Below are 18,238 nucleotides of genomic sequence, written 5' to 3'. Positions count from 1 at the left end.
GGCCAATTAAGTTCGGACTTCTCCATTCTTTGGCCATTGAATAAAGGTAGCGCTGTTCCAGTCTCAGCATCAGTTTCATTATTGTCTGTACGAATCTGAGCAGAAAAAGAACCTCGCTGACCCTGACAGAGACAAGGGATCCTGGCCTGGGCTAGGACTCCAGCGCAGGTCCAGGCAAACAATTTGCTACCAGTGGGAAACCTAACCCAAGCTTTGTGCTTCTGGAGCCTAAATTCTAAACCATTAAACCACATAGCCTGCATTTGTTAAACCATCTAGACCTATTGAGTTTTTCCACTGCGATGAGCTAAACCAGGCTTTGAGATGCTGTCCTTAGGCTGGAGGTGGGGAACAAGAGTGAAGCCAAGTAGGCAATTATTACATAAGGACCACTGAAAGAAATTTCTAGGCCCAAGACAAAGCTGCTCCTGCCCAGGTACCACGTCAGCAAACTGAAACTTGGATAACTTTCCTGTCCTGGTAAATGTTCCGCTTGACAGAAACGCAGTCGACCGGGTCAGCCGACCCCCAAGGTCAAGCCAGCTCTGGGCTCTATACTTACTTCTTTGTTCTTCTCACCACAAACAAGGTTGACTATGTGGCCCCAGCCAGAGAGTTTCTATATTTCTCTCCTTGCTCGTTTCTTTATCCTATAAATGCTTCCTATCTCCCGCCCCGTTTTGTAGTTCTCTGAATGGAGACTGCCAGCTTTGTGAAGTGTTAAAAAAAAAAAAAAAAACAACAGAAGTGTGTTTGCATCACCCAAATGGTCTTCCATAATCAATTTTTTAGAGGCAGGACCAACATGCTGAAGCACGGGAAAGTCAGGATACATCACCCTGTCTTGGGGCGGGGACATTTCCTGTGAAGAGGCCATGGGGAGGAGAATGGGGCAGGGGCATGTGTAAGGTGTGGGAACAGCACACAGCGTGGCCCAGGGAGAAGAGCGCTTGCGCGGTGTGTTCCAGACCCACAGGCTGGGGTGGGGGGTGGGGGTGAGGGGTGGAGGGGGAGGCCTCTGAGCTGCGCAGGGACACAGGGGCCAGAGCACGAGGGGTTGGGCCTCCTTCCTGGTGCACTGAGGACCATGGAAGGATGTTAAATAGGGCAGTATCTCAACCAGGTTTGTGCCTTTAAAGTACAACTGTGGCTTCTACGGAAAGAATGGATTGGAAGAGGAGGACCAAAGAAGGATGCGGCAAAAACAGTCAGGAGGCCATTGTGATAGTCTAGTGAGAGGATAGGAGTGATAGACAGAGGGTAGACGGAGGCAGACAGAGTCAAGAGACAGGGAGAGATAGGGACGAGACCTGGTGTCTGACTGACTGGCTCCGAGGGAAGAGAAGAGAGCAAGGAGGCCTCCTTGGTTTCGGACTGGGCAACTGAATGGACAGTGGTGCTGTTTGCTGACACAGGAAACCTGGCAAGAGGAACAGTGGGGAGGAGGGCAGGTGTAATCCTGTGTTCAGACTGGAGCCCTGAGTTGGAAATGCTGCTCGGCAACTGGGTGGGAACAGTTGTCCCAGAACAGTTGTCCTGCAGGCAACTGGACACACACTGTGCTTCAGCTGCACAGCTGTGGGCGCACCATCTTTCCTCCAGTTTGATTGCTGGTCATCTAGAGGCCAGGAGAGGATTGTAGCTTTTCTTTTATTCTCAATGCCTAGGTCACTAGGCCACTGAAATGCTTGACGAGTGGATGAACAGATTGAAGGGGGAATCCACAAGGGAGTAAAGGGAGGGAAGTGAGACAGCTTGCTGCAGTGCTGCAGTGCTTGCACCTGGACACACGTCTCCTCCAGCAACAAAATACAAAGAAACTGTATGGGACTAAAGATAACTGTGTGCACGAGCAGGTGGGGCAGATTCTGGAACAAGAGATACAAAAGACCAAAAGACCCAACTGCCACTTCTGGAGAGCCCGGAGCACAAACCGGCTATCAGGAGCCAAAGCAGGGTACTGTGCATGCCCCCGGCACACAGCATCACCAAGGGGTGGGCAGAACACCTCTGGCCCGACCCCTGGACACACCCCTACCCTCACCCCATATAAGGAGCCAGCTCACTTGGGGAAGCGAGCAAGGGAACTCCCTCCTGCGGCCACAGGGGCCCCAGTAAAACCTTGCCTGAATTTCTTGTCTGGCCTCTAGTCAATTTCTGTTGATTGGGGAAGGCCAAGAACCCTGGTCGGTATCAGAAGGACAGAGGGAATACGCACCACAACAATCACCAAAAGGCATGAAAAAAAGAGAGACGGAGGTAAGTCTACAAACGACTCTGATGAGTAACAATAAACTGGATTCAGAAATAAGGTCTTTTTCACAAACAGTTTAAAAACTAGTGGAACTAAGAAAGAATGGAATAGAGAGAGTTGATGATTCATGAAGGGTTGAAGGGGCACAGCTGTGTAACAAGAATATATTTCTCTCATATATTTACTGAAAATATGTCAGTAAGAACAAAGCTAGATCACTGGCAGTAATGGAACTAGATAGTTTCAATGAAGTCATGATCAGAGCTGAGACTAGCTGCCCGTGTGCCCAAGGTGTGTTACCCACCCCGCTAAGCCTCATTTGACTGTCAAATTCTGACTCCCTAAGGACTCATCTAGAATGTCTCAGCTCTTCAGGCTTTTGTAGGGATGACCTCTGAAGCTACTTTCTAAAGACCAATAATGCATTAATTCCACTTGTCTTCAGAAACTTTGAAAGTGGTAGAGTAAATCAGAAGAAAGTTTCAGAAATAACTTTAGGGTTTAGGAAGGGATAGGAGAGCGCTGGGAAGTGTGAGGAGATCCCAGTGGCACTGGGCCAGAAATGGACCCGTCCAAAGGCATTTAATCGAGGACGGGGAAAGAACAAGATCAGGGTGATGGGCTCCAGGTGCAAAGAATTTAGGGAATCAGCCTTTCTCCCTCATTTTTATTGAGAGGGAAATCAGAGCTCATAAATCTAAACTTGTTATTCCTTCATTTAAAATGCTTCAAAGGATTCCCAGTGCCTCTTGGAACAGGTATAAGCTCTTTAGCCTCAGTGAAAGCCCATGTGCCTCCCTTACTTCTCCCCAGTCCTCCACTCCTCCACTCCCCATGGTCTGCTTCTTACCTCTAGTGAAACTAAGACCAAGCCACACCTGGGAGGGAGCCCTATGCCAGGGCTTTGGGAACTGGACTAGTTTTCTGTTGCTGTAATCAGTATCTCACAAGGCTGTAATCAGGGTGTCAGCCAGGACTGGGCTCTCTTCTGAAGGTTCAGCTGGGGAAGTATGTGCTTCCTCATACCCACGGATGTTAGAAGCATTCAGTTTCTTGTGGCCATAGGACTTGTGGCAACTTGCTTGTTCAAAGCCAGTGACAGAGAGAGAGAGACTCTAGCAAGACTCTAGCAATATATCCAGGAAAGAAGAAAACTCTAATTTGAAAAAACTCCATGTACCCCAATGTTCACAGCAGCACTATTTACAACAGCCAAGATATGGAAACAACCTACATGTCCATTAACAGATGAATGGATAAAGGAGATGTGGTATATATACACAATGGAATACTACTCAGCCATAAAAAAGAATGAAATAATGCCATTTGCAGCAACATGGATGGACCTAGAGGTTATCATGCCAACTGAAGTAAGACAAATATCATATGATACCACTTATGTGTGGAATCTAAAAAATGATACAAATAAATTTAGTTACAAAACAGAAATAGACTCACAGACATAGAAAACAAGCTTATAGTTACCAAAGGGGAAAGGGGCGCAGGGATAAATTAGGAGTTTGAGATTAACAGATACACACTACTATATATAAAATAAACAACAAGGACCTACTGTGTAGCACAGGGAGCTATATTCAATACCTTGTAATAACCTATAACGGGAAATAATTTGAAAAGAATGTGTGTGTGTGTGTGGAACCAAATCACTTTGCTGTACACCTGAAACTATCACAACATTGTAAGTCAACTATACTACAATTTAAAAAAATGGATGCTACAATCTTACATAATCACATAAACACAATCATATACATCCCATTGCCTTTCCATATTCCACTGGTTAAAATCAAGTCACAGGTGCTGCCACACTCAACAGGAAAGGATTATATGAGGGTGTGAACACCGGTAGGTGGGGACAGCAGGGCTATTTTATTCTGTCTGCCCACAGGGTCTATGGCCTGCAGTCTACCTGCTGCAACAAAGCTCTGGAGAGTCTTCCCACCAGGGGTGCTTGGAGTGGAAGGAGGAGACAGAATATGGAAGGAGAAGACATTTTCCAACACAAACATGAATCACAATGCTTTAAAGATTATTTCTTTTTGTCTCTTACTAGACCTGAAAGTCTTTGGGGGAGGTATCATATTTTTTATACCAAATCTAGCATCATGCCTGGCACACAGCATTCCTTCAATACAGATTTGTGCCTGAATAGGCAGACTGGGTTTTGGATATACAGGTATCAATAACAAAATCTATACGGTTTGCCTGAATCCCAGTAGAGATTTTCCGTGCACTTGTCTTCAACATGCTATTTCTCTCCCATAAGGTTTGTAGAAACTCTGATAATTATTTTGTCCATCACAACCCTAGGATATAAGCATAGTTCAGAATATAAACTGCCTCGTAAGTCCTATCTTTTATATGTTAAACATTCCTATTTATGAAGGAATATTCTAGTTAATGTTTCCTTGATCACAAACAAACTTGTGTCAAGACACACTATACGACAGATTTGGTCAAATTATTAACGAGCTGGGGAGGGGGTGGGAGGATTTTTATTTTACTTTGACAGCTCACACGTTCCTTGGAGATAATAATCCTTTATATCATCACCTAAATTCCCAATGACGAGATACATGTGAAAGCCCTTACATTATGAACCTTTGCAGGGAGGAATGAGAGCTATGTCTCTACAGATCTTCTTGAGCTATTTTCAGGTACAAAATAAGTAGAGAGAAAACCCATTGACTTAACTTTCTATGTTGGATGTTTAATACATTAAATATTCTACCCAAATGCTTAATTTGTTGGTTCCTTCCGGGCACGTGCCCAATTAAATGTCTATTACATGGTACCCATGTAATGCCAATTGGTTCAATCCCATTGCTACCTTACAAACCAATAGATGAATATGGTTTTCAGGAGTGTAAGATGTGAATAGCGTCATGCAATCGCATGACAAGTCTTACAAATTAAAAAAGGCTTATATACCATTACATTTCTTTAGCTCCTGGGAAATCAAGTAAATTGAAAACCCACATTCGCATGTGGCAAAAATATTCTTCGTGTGCGCCAAATTCCACCTGAAACCAAAAGGACTCACTTCCCTCCCCCATCCCAGAGTTCCAGCAGAATTCTTCATATTTGTTAAGGTATACAAAACAAAACAAAAATTCCTGCCCACATGAATCTGACAATCTAAAAGGAAAGACATAAGATATACTATTAATAAATACTGAACAACTCAACTGCTGTTAGTATTATGATAGGCTGAAAACTGTCCCTCTAAAACTATCTATACCCTAACCTCTGGACTCTGAATACTAACTTAAATGTAAACAAGGAGTGTTGCCCACCATCAAGCCAGCAGCCACTGCAGACCCCCTGCCTCTACCCATGGTATACCCTGAGGGGATTCAGGATGGAGAAAAACAGGATACTGGCCAGAGATAGTTAGGATGCATATCAAAGGAAGACTTTCAATGAGAACAGACTCCTGCATCTTCCCATACAAAGAAAAGCACTAAAATCATTAACTAGAGATGGCTGTTTTTTGTGATTACCAGTAATCTTTTGATGTTCGACTACATGTTTTTTTGTTTTTGTTTTTTCTCCAGCAAAAGCTCCTATATATCCTGGCTCCACCCTTACCTCTTTGGAACAGTTCCTCAGAGCTATCTGAAAATCTTCCCAACTATAATCCTCAATAAGATCCCCAAATAAAGCATAACTTGCAACTTTTAGGTTTTGAGTTTTCTTTCAGTTGACAATGGCAAAAAAAGGACTGAAGCTGTGAGTCCACACGGATCTTGATATAAGAGATTATCCTGCATTATCCAAGTATTTTAAATGCAATTGCATGTATCCTTATAAAAAGGGAGGCAGTGGGAGATTTGACACAGACACACAAACAGAAGAAAAAGCAATGTGACCACAGAAGCAGAGATTAGAGTAAAACAACCACAAGCCAAGGACTGCAGGCAGCCCCCAGAAGCTGGAAGAAGAAAGGAATGAATTCTTCCCTAAAGCCTCAAGAAGGAGCGTGACCCTGCCAACACTTTGATTTCAACCTGGAGAAAATGATTTTTTAAAAAGATAAAAATAGGGGCTTCCCTGGTGGCACAGTGGTTGAGAATCTGCCTGCCAATGCAGCAGACATGGGTTCGAGCCCTGGTCTGGGAGGATCCCACATGCCGCAGAGCAACTGGGCCCGTGAGCCACAATTACTGAGCCTGCGTGTCTGGAGCCTGTGCTCCGCAACAAGAGAGGCCGCAATAGTGAGAGGCCGGCGCACCGCGATGAAGAGTGGCCCCCGCTTGCCACAACTAGAGAAAGCCCTCGTACAGAAACGAAGACCCAACACAGCCATAAATTAATTAATTAATTAATTTTAAAAATATACTAGAACGGCTCCAGCAGAAATGGGGTGTGCCCCACTTAACATTCTGGGTTTTTAAAAAAAAAAAAAAGATAAAAATAGCTTATACTTGAATGAAGGTGAGCTGAGCCTGGGCAGGTAACTGTAGCCCCTGAGCCACTACACATCAACAAAGACCCAGGCTTTGCAGCCCAGCTCTGCTGCTGCAAGTCCCAGGGGACACATATGACAAACATTCCTGGCAAGTAATTTGGTCGATAAATCGAGGTTCAAGGAATAAAAGGAAAATAAGATTTTCCATCCTCACGTATTGCATGGGCAACTTCAAGGATTCTTAGTGAAGAGAATAATGTTGTTAAGGACAAGGAGAACATATTTTGATTATAAATGTTAACTGACTAGACAGAAGAGCCAAGTGAAAGATCTCTAGCAGATGTTCTTGTGTTAAAGAAGAGTGACTATTTTCAGAGGACCACCAATAAAGCAACACTGAAGAGAAATATAAGAATACGAATTTAACAGTGAAATCCGTTACAAGCATCCAGTAGGTGTTTCAATCATATTGTAAGTGAATTCAGCTGGATTTGCAGGATTCTGCAGTAACCTTTGAAACACCAAAGGAAGTGACAGATACTCAGGGCTCAAGTTTCACAGTTGATCTCTGAGGAGTACAGATGACGGTTCCTACATCCCAGGATTGTTGGGAGGATTAAGTGAGGTAAATACGTAAGAACCTCTGGCCACCACCTGTCCTTGGGAGGCCAGGGCGTACATAGCACCCTCACCCTCTTCCTCTTCTTTCTTCTCCTCCTCTTCCACCATGAGCCACAGGCCCTAAAGGTCTAGCTCCACCTACTCCTGTGATTTCATTTCCACCCAACTTTCCTCCTACTGATTATGCTCCAGATTCACTGACCTTCTTTCTGTCCCTTGAACACACCCTACTTGCTCTCACTGGAGGGCTTCTGCTCAAGCTGGAAAGCTCTCGCTCCAGATCTTGGCACGGAGGATTCCCTCTCTTCATTCAAGTCTGAGCTCAAATGTCATCTTCTCAAAGATGCTTTCCACAGCCGCCACATTAAACGCCTCCCAGTAGTTCATCCTCAATCACAGCATCCTATTTTATTTTCTTTATCACACTGGATTTCTGGAATGACCTTATGGCTCTAAGTCCTGTCTCTTCCCACTAGTGACAAAAACCTTGTCTGTCATATTTCTTGCTTCTCACTCAGCACCTAGAACAGTACCTGGTACAGAGTAGTGGCAGTAAATAAATACCTGATGCAGTTCATCATTATCAGTGTATAGAGTATGTACACACAGTTATTCTAGGTATAGGTATTCTGTGTGTGTGTGTGAGAGGGAGAGAGAGAAAGAGACATGAGAGATGGAGACAGAGAGAGAGAAGCAGAAAGAGAGAATGTAAATGAGTTGAGGAAGAGAATAAGCACCAAGTCACATGCATCAGTTTAAACCCAACTTTGCCACTTGAACCACGTGATTGTAGGTAAAATAACTAGGCTTTCTATGCTGTTTCTTGTCTGTCATTGAAGGGTGATAGGGATCTCTCTAGTATTAGGAGAATTCAATGAAATGCTCCAAGTCAAGCACTTAACATAATGCTGAATATAACATACTAAGCTCTTAATAACTATTAACATGTATTTCCTGTCAAACAAAATTATTATCCCTTGGTACATAATGTAATACCCCACCCATCCTTAGCAAGCTATCATGACTACAGCAGCATAATCTTTAAAAAAAACAAAACCATATTCTAGGATATCCAGTTATAGTAATGAAGAGTCACCAGGGCCCTGACATTTACCAAAGTTGAAGGTCATAACTAGTCTAATGTTAAAAATTCTTCAGAGGGGGAGGAGATCAAGACGGTGGGGCAGAAGGATGTGTAGCTCACCTCCCCCCACAAACACATCAAAAATACATCTACATGTGGAAAAATTCTCACAGAATACCAGCTGAAAGCTGGCAGGAGATCTCTTATACAACTAAAACTATAAGAAAGATCCCCATGTAACCAGGTAGGGCAAAACGGAAAAAAAAAAAGGAATTTGGACAGGACGTGCATCCCTGGGAAGGCACTGTGAAAAAGGAAAGTTTCCCTCCCCCTGGGAACCTCCTTCGCAGTGGCTGGGTGCTGAAACTCAGGCTTCAGCAGACAGATCCAGGGAGAGGACTCAGTTTGGCTGCGTGAAGACAGCCCGAAAGGCCTGGAGTGTGGTCCAGGCCAACAGAGTGGGTGTGTGCAGGATGGAACCTCATTATCAGCACGCTCGTGGTGGGGTGCAGCTTTGGCTTCAGCGGACTTTGGGAGCTCGCCCTCACGGGAGGCAGGGTTGATGTCTGAGCTGATTGTCAATGCTCCCACAGTGGGGATAGGTCCAGGGGCTACACTAGCAGCAGCAGACTGTGAGTGCGCAAACCAGGTGGCAGGAGGTGTCACAGAGTTGCATGTCCCAGTGACAGCCCCTGGGGAGAAACACATAGTAGCTCCTTTCCCAGCAGGAGCACTCCAGTCCTGTCTATCTCACACCACAGTGCACCTCACCCCAAACTGGATCCGGGGGTTTCTACTCCAAGAACTGGGGAGCAGAGCCTGCCCCTGACAGAGCTGTGACAGCCACAGAGCAAAGAGGAGGCCCTGCCCAACATCTAGTGCAGACTCCAGTCACCACAACACAAAACACACCCCTATCAAGGGGACAACAGACACACACTGAGGAAAACCGTGGCAGGCATCTATACCAAAAATAGCCCTTGCACAAAAAATACTGGACTCACACAGTTCACACAGGGATGTTCCCACATAAAAACAGCCCTTCAAGACCACTGTAGATAACTGTTCCTCCTAAATTCATAGAGTCAGAGAAATTTAAGTAAAATGAAACAGAGGAATTACTCCCAACTAAAAGAACAAGAGAAATCCCTTGAAAGAACAATGAAACAGATCTCTCTAGTCTACCAGACCCTGAGTTCAAAAAAGAGGTAGTAAAAATGCTAAAGGAATTAACAGAGACTGTCAAAAGAAATGCAGATCACTGTAACAGGAACTAGAACCTATAAAGAGGAAACATTCAAAATTAGACAACTCAATTTCTGAGATAAAAACTGAGCTAAAGGCAGTGAATAACAGCCTAAATAATGCAGAACAAATAAGTGATCTGGAAGATAGAATAATGGAAATCACCCCATCAGAACAGCAGACAGAAAGACAAGTGAAAAGAAAGGAAAGAAAGCAACATATGAGATCTATGGGATAACATAAAGCATGCCAACCTATGCACAATACGGGCTCCAGATAAAGAAGAAAGAGAAAAGGAATCAAAGGTGTATTTGAAGAAATTATGGCTGAAAACCTCCCTGATCTAAAGAAGGAGACAGATATCCAAGTACAGGAAGCACAGAGGCTCCCAAATAAAAGGAGCTCAAAGAGACCCACACCAAGATGTATCATAATTAAAATGGCAAAAATTAAAGATAAAGAGAGGATTCTAAAGGCAGCAAGAGAAAAGCAAAGAGTCAGTTACAAGGGAACCCCCATAAGGCTATCAGCTGATTTCTCTACAGAACCTTTTTCAGGCCAGAAGGGAGGAGCAAAATATATTCAAAGTGCTGAAAGGGAAAAACCTGAAACCAAGGATACTCTACCCAGCAAGACTATCACTTAGAATAGGAGAGATAAAGAATTCCTCAGAGAAGCAAAAACTAAAAGAATACAGCAATACTAAAACTGAAAGAAATAGTGAAGGTTCTTCTGTAAATAGAAAAGAAGCAAGATTCTATAGGAAAGGGAAAATCACAATACAAAAGGCAAATATTTAAAAGGATTGAAGATCACTTAAACAAGCTAGTACATAGACTTTAAAAAAAAATCAAAAAAAAAATTCTGAAAGCAATTATAACTACAACGAACAGCAAAAGTATAAACATGAAGATGTAAAATAGGACATCAAGATCACAAAACATAGGTGAGGGGAATAAGAAAATGTAGATCTTTTAGAATGTGTTGGGAACTTCCCTGGTGGTGCAGTGGTTAAGAATTCACCTGCCAATGCAGGGGACACGGGTTCGATCCCTGGTCTGGGAAGATCTCACATGCCACAGAGCAACTAAACCTGTGCACCACAACTACTGAAGCCTGAGCGCTCAAGGGCCTGCATGTCGCAACTACTGAGCCCACATGCTGCAACTACTGAAGCCCGCGTGTTCTAGGGCCTGTGTGCCGCAACTACTGAGCCAGGGTGCTGCAACTACTGTAGCTCACACACCTAGAGCCTGTGCTCCACAACAAGAGAAGCCACTGAAATGAGAAGCCCACGCACCAGTACGATGAGTAGCCTCCACTCACCACAACTAGAGAAAGCCCACGCACAGCAATGAAGACCCAACACAGCCAAAAAAAAAAGAGTGTGTTTGAACTTATATGACTATCAGTCTAAAGCAAGTAGATATAGTTATGGGTTAACATACTTGAAAACCAGGCTAATCACAAATCAAAAATATATAAAAGATTCACAAAAACCAAAAAGAAAGAAACTCAAGCACAATTTAAAAAAAACCCCATCAACCTACAAAATGGAAAAAATAAATGGAACAAAGAAGAAATACAAAATCAAATGGAAAACAAGGTTTAAAATGGCAATAAATACATACTTATCATAATTACTTTAAATATCAATGGAATAATGCTCCAATCAAAAGACACAGAATGGCAGACTGGATAATAAAACAAGATCTACCTAATTAAAATTCAGGAGAGGAAAAAAATATTCAGCAAACAATTCAGGTGAGTATCTCAAAACATTACTCTGCCTCACCACCATAAGTCATGCTGCCTCAGGCTCCCTGGTGCTATCATATTAAAGTTTTCTAAGAACTAGTGGGAAAGGGTTTTAGCAAGATACCCAAGACAGTCTGACTTAAAGTGTGAATCCTTTGTGCCTACATGGACACACAGACATACACACACAATTTTGGAACAATATTTGTGTTTGCATATGTATAAAATTTTTGAAGATCTATTTCATAGCTTTTTGGAAATATTTCCCAAAGTACGGGCAATATCACATTGGTTTTAAAATACAGTCCATCAGAAGAAACTGTATGCTGTTACTTTAAATCTCATTCCAGAAGGTTAGTTGCGCTGTTCAGGAATTATACCTCAGTCAATTGCTGTCAGCTAAACATTTCATCAAAAAATTCTCTATTCCAGTGTTGTATAAAAGGAGACAAGGTTAGCACTCCCCTTGACAACAATGGAAGAGGCCCTTGGGCCTGACAACATGCATATGGTTAAGGCATTTCCACCTACTTAGTGGCATCTAACCATTGTTTTTTATCCAAATTGGAAGGGAAGAGGTAAAATTGTCACTATTTGCAGATGACATGATACTATATATAGAAAACCCTAAGGACTTCACACAAAAACTACTAGATCTAATAAATGAATTCAGCAAAGTAGCAGGATACAAGATTAACATTCAGAAATCAGTGCATTTATTTACACTAACAATGAAATATCAGAAAAAGAATGTAAAAAAAATACCTTTTAAAATTGCACTAAGAAAATAAAATACCTAGGAATAAACCTTTCCAAGGAGGTGAAAGACTTATTTGCTGAGAACTATAAAAACATTAATAAATTAAAGAGGATTTAAAGAAATGGAAAGATATCTCACGTTCTTGGGTTGGAAGAGTTAACATTGTTAAAATGGCAATACTGCCCAAAGCAATCTACAGATTTAATACCACCCCTATCAAATTATCCATGACATTTTTCACAGAACTAGAACAAATAATCCTAAAATTTATATAGAACCATAAAAAACCCAGAATTGCCAAAGCAATCCCAAGGGGGGGAAAAAAAAGCAGGAGGCATAAATCTCCCAGACTTCAGACAATACTACAAAGCTACAGTAATCAAAACAGTGTGGTACTGGTACAAAAACAGACATACAGATAAGTGGAACAGAACAGAGAGCCCAGAAACAAACCCACACACCTCCAGTCAATTATTCTTTGAAAAAGGAGGCAAGAATATAAAATGGGAAAAAAGTCTCTTCAGCAGGTGGTGCTGGGAAAGTTAGACAGCTGCATGTAAATCAATGAAGTTAGAACACACCCTCACACTATGCACAAAAATAAACTCAAAAGGCTTAAAGACTTAAATATAAGACCTGACACTATAAAACTCCCAGAAGAGAGAATAGGCGAAACATTCTCTGACATAAATTGTACCAATGTTTTCTTAGGTCAGTCTCCCAAGGCAATAGAAATAAAAACAGAAATAAACAAATGGGACCTAATCAAACTTACAAGCTTTTGCACAGCAAAGGAAACCATAAAACAACCAAAAAGACAACCTACGGAATGGGAGAAAATATTTGTAAACGATGTGCCCAACAAGGACTTAATCTCCAAGATAAACAAACAGCTCACGCAGCTCAACAATAACAACAAAAACAAACCCAATCAAAAAAAATGGGCAGAAGACCTTAATAGACATTTCTCCAAAGCAGACATACAGATGGCCAGTAGACACATGAAAAGATGCTCAACATCACTAATTACTAGAGAAATGCAACTCAAAACTACAATGAGGTACCACTTCACACAGGTCAGAATGGCCATCATTAAAAAGTCTACAAATAACAAATGCTAGAGAAGGTGTGGAGAAAAAGGAATCCTCCTACACTGTTGGTGGGAATGTAAGTTGGTACAGCCACTATGGAAAACAGTATGGAGCTTCCTCAGAAAACTAAAAATAAAGGTACCATATTATCCAACAATCCCAGTTCTGGACATATACCTGAACAAAACTATAATTCAAAAAGATACATGCACCCCAGCGTTCATAACAGCACTATTCACAATAGCCAAGACATGGAAACAACCTAAATGTCCATCGACAGATGAATGGATAAAGAAGACGTGGTACATATATACAATGGCTTACTACTCAGCCATAAAAGAGAATGAAATAATGCCATTTGCAGCAACATGGATGCAACTACAGATTATCATATTAAGTGAAGTAAGTCAGAAGGAGAAAGACAAATATCATATGATATCACTTATATGTGGAATCTAAAATATGGCACAAATGAACTTATCTACAAAACAGAAACAGACTCACAGACATAGAGAACAGACTTGTGGTTGCCAAGGGGGAGGGAGAGGGATGGACTGGGAGTTTGGGGTTAGTAGATGCAAACTATTACATTTAGAATAGATAAACAACAAGGTTCTACTATATAGCACAAGAAACTCTATCCAGTCTCCTGGGATAAAGCATAATGGAAAAGAGTATTAAAGAAAGAATGCTGCTTCCATGTCTTGGCTATTGTAAACAGCACTGCAATGAACACTGGGGTGCATGTATCCTTTTGGACCGTGTTTTTCTCCGGGTATATGCCCAGGAGTGGGATTGCAGGATCATATGGTAGCTCTATGTTTAGTTTCTTAAGGAACCTCCATACTGTTTTCCATAGTGGCTGCACCAATTTACATTCCCACCAACAATATAGGAGGGTTCCCTTCTCTCCACACCCTCTCCAGCATTTATTGTTTGTGGATTTTTTGATGATAGCCATTCTGACAGTTGTGAGGTGATATCTCACTGTAGTTTTGATTTGCATTTCTCTAATAATTAGCGAGGTTGAACATCTTTTCATGTGCCTCTTGGCCGTCTGTATGTCTTCTTTGGAGAAATGTCTGTTTAGGTCATGGAAGCAACCTAAATGTCCAATGACAGAAGAATGGATAAAGAAGATGTGGTACATATATACAATGGAATATTACTCAGCCATTAAAAAGAATAAAATAATGCCATTTGCAGCAACATGGATGGATCTAGAGATTGTCATACTGAGTGAAGTCAGACAGAGAAAGAGAAATATCACTTATGTGCAAAATCTAAAAAAATGAAACAAATGAACTTATTTACAAAACAGAAACAGACTCACAGACATAGAGAATAAACTTATGGTTATGGGGGGATGGGTGAGGAGTAGGGATAGTTAGGGAGTTTAGGATTGACATGTACACACTGATATATAAATATATATATTTCTTTCTTTCTTTCTTTATTTGCGGTACGCGGGCCTCTCACTGTTGCGGCCCCTCCCGTTGCGGAGCACAGGCTCCAGACGCACAGGCTCAGCGGCCATGGCTCACAGGCCTAGCCGCTCCGTGGCATGTGGGATCTTCCCGAACCAGGGCACAAACCCGTGTCCCCTGCATCGGCAGGTAGACTCTCAACCACTGCGCCACCAGGGAAGCCCCACACTGCTATATTTAAAATGGATAACTAGGGGACTTCCAAGTGGTGCTGCGGTTAAGGATCCGCCTGCCATTGCAGGGGACATGGGTTCAAGCCCTGGTCCAAGAAGATCCTACATGCTGTGGAGCAACTAAGCCTGTGCGCCACAACTACTGAGCCCACGTGCCACAACTACTGAAGCCCGCACGCATAGAGCCCGTGCTCCCCAACAAGAGAAGCCACTGCAATGAGAAGCCCACGCACTGCAAAGAGTAGCCCCCACTCACCGCAACTGCAAAGAGTAGCCCCCACTCACCGCAAAGAGAAAGCCCACGCACAGCAATGAAGACCCAACGCAACCAAAAATAATTAGTTAATTTTAAAAATGATATTAAAAAATAAATAAATAAATGGATAACCAACAAGGACCTAGTGTATAGCACAGGGAATTCTGCTCAATATTATGTAACAACCTAAATGGGAAAAGCATTTGAAAAAGAATAGATACATGTATATGTATAACTGAATCACTTTGCTGTACACCTGAAACTAACACAACATTGTTAATCAACTATACTCCAATATAAAACAAAAAGTTTAAAAAAAAGAATGTATATGTGTATAACTGAGTCACTTTACTGTGCAGCAGAAATTAGTACAACATTGTAAATCAACTATACTTCAATAAAAATAATAAAATAAGTCTCTATTCCAGAAGTAGCTACTACAAGCTCTTTAGTTATCTCTTTCTCATCAATTTCACACATTTTGCTAAGATAATGGATGTTCAAATTGTGTTTTCCTTAGTAAAAGTAATCGTATCCAATATATGTGCAGTAGCTTAACTATTTTAGAGATATTTCCACCCCTAAAATGAATAGGGTTTAAGAATTTGGAACTATGCTGTCCAATACGGTAGCCACAAGACACATGAGCTATTTAGCATATGAAATATTGCTAGTTCAACATGTTAAAATGATAATATTTTGGATAAACCAGGTCATATATTATTCAAATTATACTGTTTTTCGTTTTTAAATATAGCTCACATTATACGTTGCCACTGGACATCACTGGTCTAAAGACCCTTTAACTGTGCTGATGATGGTGCTCTGGGTTTGATCCTTAAATGGTCTTCAGTCTTGTCACTGATTCCATAGATTCCATGCTTCCACCATAACTGACAGGGTTAGCTGAATCCTGTCACTGGAATAGTGACTCAGGCATCATGCATTATGGTAGGCATGGGATGCATAGAACAGACATCAAAATAATCAAACTATTGACCTTCATAGAATTCACAGAAAAGGTGTTTTGTGTCATGACCATATGACAAAATTTGTTCTGAAAGCTTGCTGTCATTATAACCTGGTAGTAAAGTTGCAAAGAAATAGGTAAACCTCACCTACTCTAGAATACTGCCTTTTTCATATTATCTTATTTTCTCTTACTAAGTTATAGTTGTTTTACAATATTATACAATTTTACATATTATATGTATGACTTAGTGATTCACAATTTTTAAAGGTTATACTCCATTTACAGTTATAATGGTTATATTTCCTGTACTGTACAATCTATCCTTGTAGTTTATTTATTTTACACATAATAATTTGTACCTCTTAGTCCCCTATCCTTATATTGCCCCTCCCGCCTCCCCTCTCCCCACTGGTAACCATTAGTTTCTTCTCTATATCTGTGAGTCTGATTCTTTTTTGTTATATTCGCTAGTTTTATTTTTTAGATTCCACATGTAAGTGATATCATACAGTATTTGTCTTACTCTATCTGACTTATTTCACTTAGCATAATGCCCTCCAAGTCCAGCCTTGTTGTTGCAAATGGAAAATGTTCATTCTTTTTTATGTATGGGTGAGTCATATTCCATTGTATATGTATACACCACAACTTCTTTATCCATTCATCTGTGATGCACACTTCGGTTGCTTCCATATTCTGGCTATTGTAAATAATACTGCTATGAACATTGAGGTACATGTATCTTTTTGTTTTTTTCTGTTTTTTTGTTTTGTTTTATTTTATTTATTTATTTTTGGCTGTGTTGGGTCTTCGTTGCTGCGCGTGGGTCTTTCTCTAGTTGCAGCGAGCAGGGGCTACTCTTTGTTGCAGTGCGCAGGCTTCTCATTGAGGTGGCTTCTCTTGTTGCAGACCACGGGCTCTAGGCACGCAGGCTTCAGTAGTTGTGGCTTGCAGTCTCAGTAGTTGTGGCTCGCGGGCTCTAGAGTAGTTGTGGCGCATGGGCTTAGTTGCTCCACGGCATGTGGGATCTTCCCGGACCAGGGCTCAAACTCGTGTCCCCTGCATTGGCAGGCAGATTCTTAACCACTGCACCACCAGGGAAGCCACATGTATCTTTTTGAATTAGTGTTTTCATTTTCTTTGGATACATACCCAGGAGTAGAATTGCTGGATTATATGGTAGTTCTATTTTTAGTTTTTTTGAGGAAACGTTTTACTGTTTTCCACAGTGGCTGCACAATTTACATTTCCACCAATAGTGCAGAAGGGTTCTCTTTTCTCCACATCCTCACCAACATTTGTTCTTTTTGATGATAGCCATTCTGACAGGTGTGAGGTGATATCTCATTTTGATTTTGCAGTTCTCTGATAATTAATGACGTTGAGCATTTTTTCATGTGCCTGTTGGCCATCTTTATTTCTTCTTTGGGAAAATGTCTATTTCGTCTTCTGCCCATTTTTTAATCAGCTTCTATGGTTTTTTTGATGTTGAGTTGTATGAGCTGTTTATATATGTTGTATATTAACCAAGGAAGAGGAAGATGTAGAATCCAGGAAGCAAGGGATGCAGCTCAGGGAAGAAGCGCTGGGAATGCCAGGTTAGTGGTGAAAGGAGATCTGCTCATCCAAGGATGACCACGGTACTGCTGGCCTGTCCAGATGGGAGCCCATGGACAATTACCTTTGGGAGGTCTGTCTCCCAAAGAAAGAAGTGATTACTTAAATATCTTCAGACACGTTGAGAGGAGATTTATCCTTCTGTTGGAGTGTTTAGAGGCTCATAGAAAATTAAAAGTAACAATTATTAACTCAAGGGAAAACAAAGTTATACAAGCATGAAAATGCAATCAGAGAATACTGCATGGCTTGGCTCGATTAACATTTCCATAGGCTTAATAATAATTGATCCTTGGGCTAGTCAAAAGGCATGATATAAATTTGCTGAGAGGATGGGTAGAGGATAAGTATGGGGTATAATAGTAACGATTGGGGGAGTGGGAGCATTATATAAAATCATTTTAAAAGTGGGAAGCCAATAATATTCCAAACTTAAATCAAGTAGGAAATAGCAGTATAAACATGTCATCTAGAAATATGGGAGTAA

The 18,238-nt window shown here is 41.4% G+C and overlaps 1 long non-coding RNA gene and 1 other non-coding gene across 2 annotated transcripts in view; one reads left to right on the top strand and one right to left on the bottom strand.

Moving 5' to 3' along the window:
* LOC137224862 (uncharacterized) overlaps window positions 1-18,238 on the bottom strand; it is a 204,900-nt gene that overhangs the window by 174,239 nt on the left and 12,423 nt on the right. The window lies entirely within an intron of this gene.
* Window positions 11,826-11,951, top strand: LOC137208085 (U6atac minor spliceosomal RNA). The gene has a single exon (XR_010935451.1). It is a non-coding gene; the product is annotated as a U6atac minor spliceosomal RNA (small nuclear RNA).

The sequence above is a fragment of the Pseudorca crassidens genome, chromosome 1, assembly GCF_039906515.1.
Source record: "Pseudorca crassidens isolate mPseCra1 chromosome 1, mPseCra1.hap1, whole genome shotgun sequence".
Classification (NCBI taxonomy): domain Eukaryota; kingdom Metazoa; phylum Chordata; class Mammalia; order Artiodactyla; family Delphinidae; genus Pseudorca; species Pseudorca crassidens.
The sequence above is the reverse complement of the archived record's forward strand: the minus strand, read 5'-3'. Positions and strand labels throughout refer to the sequence as shown.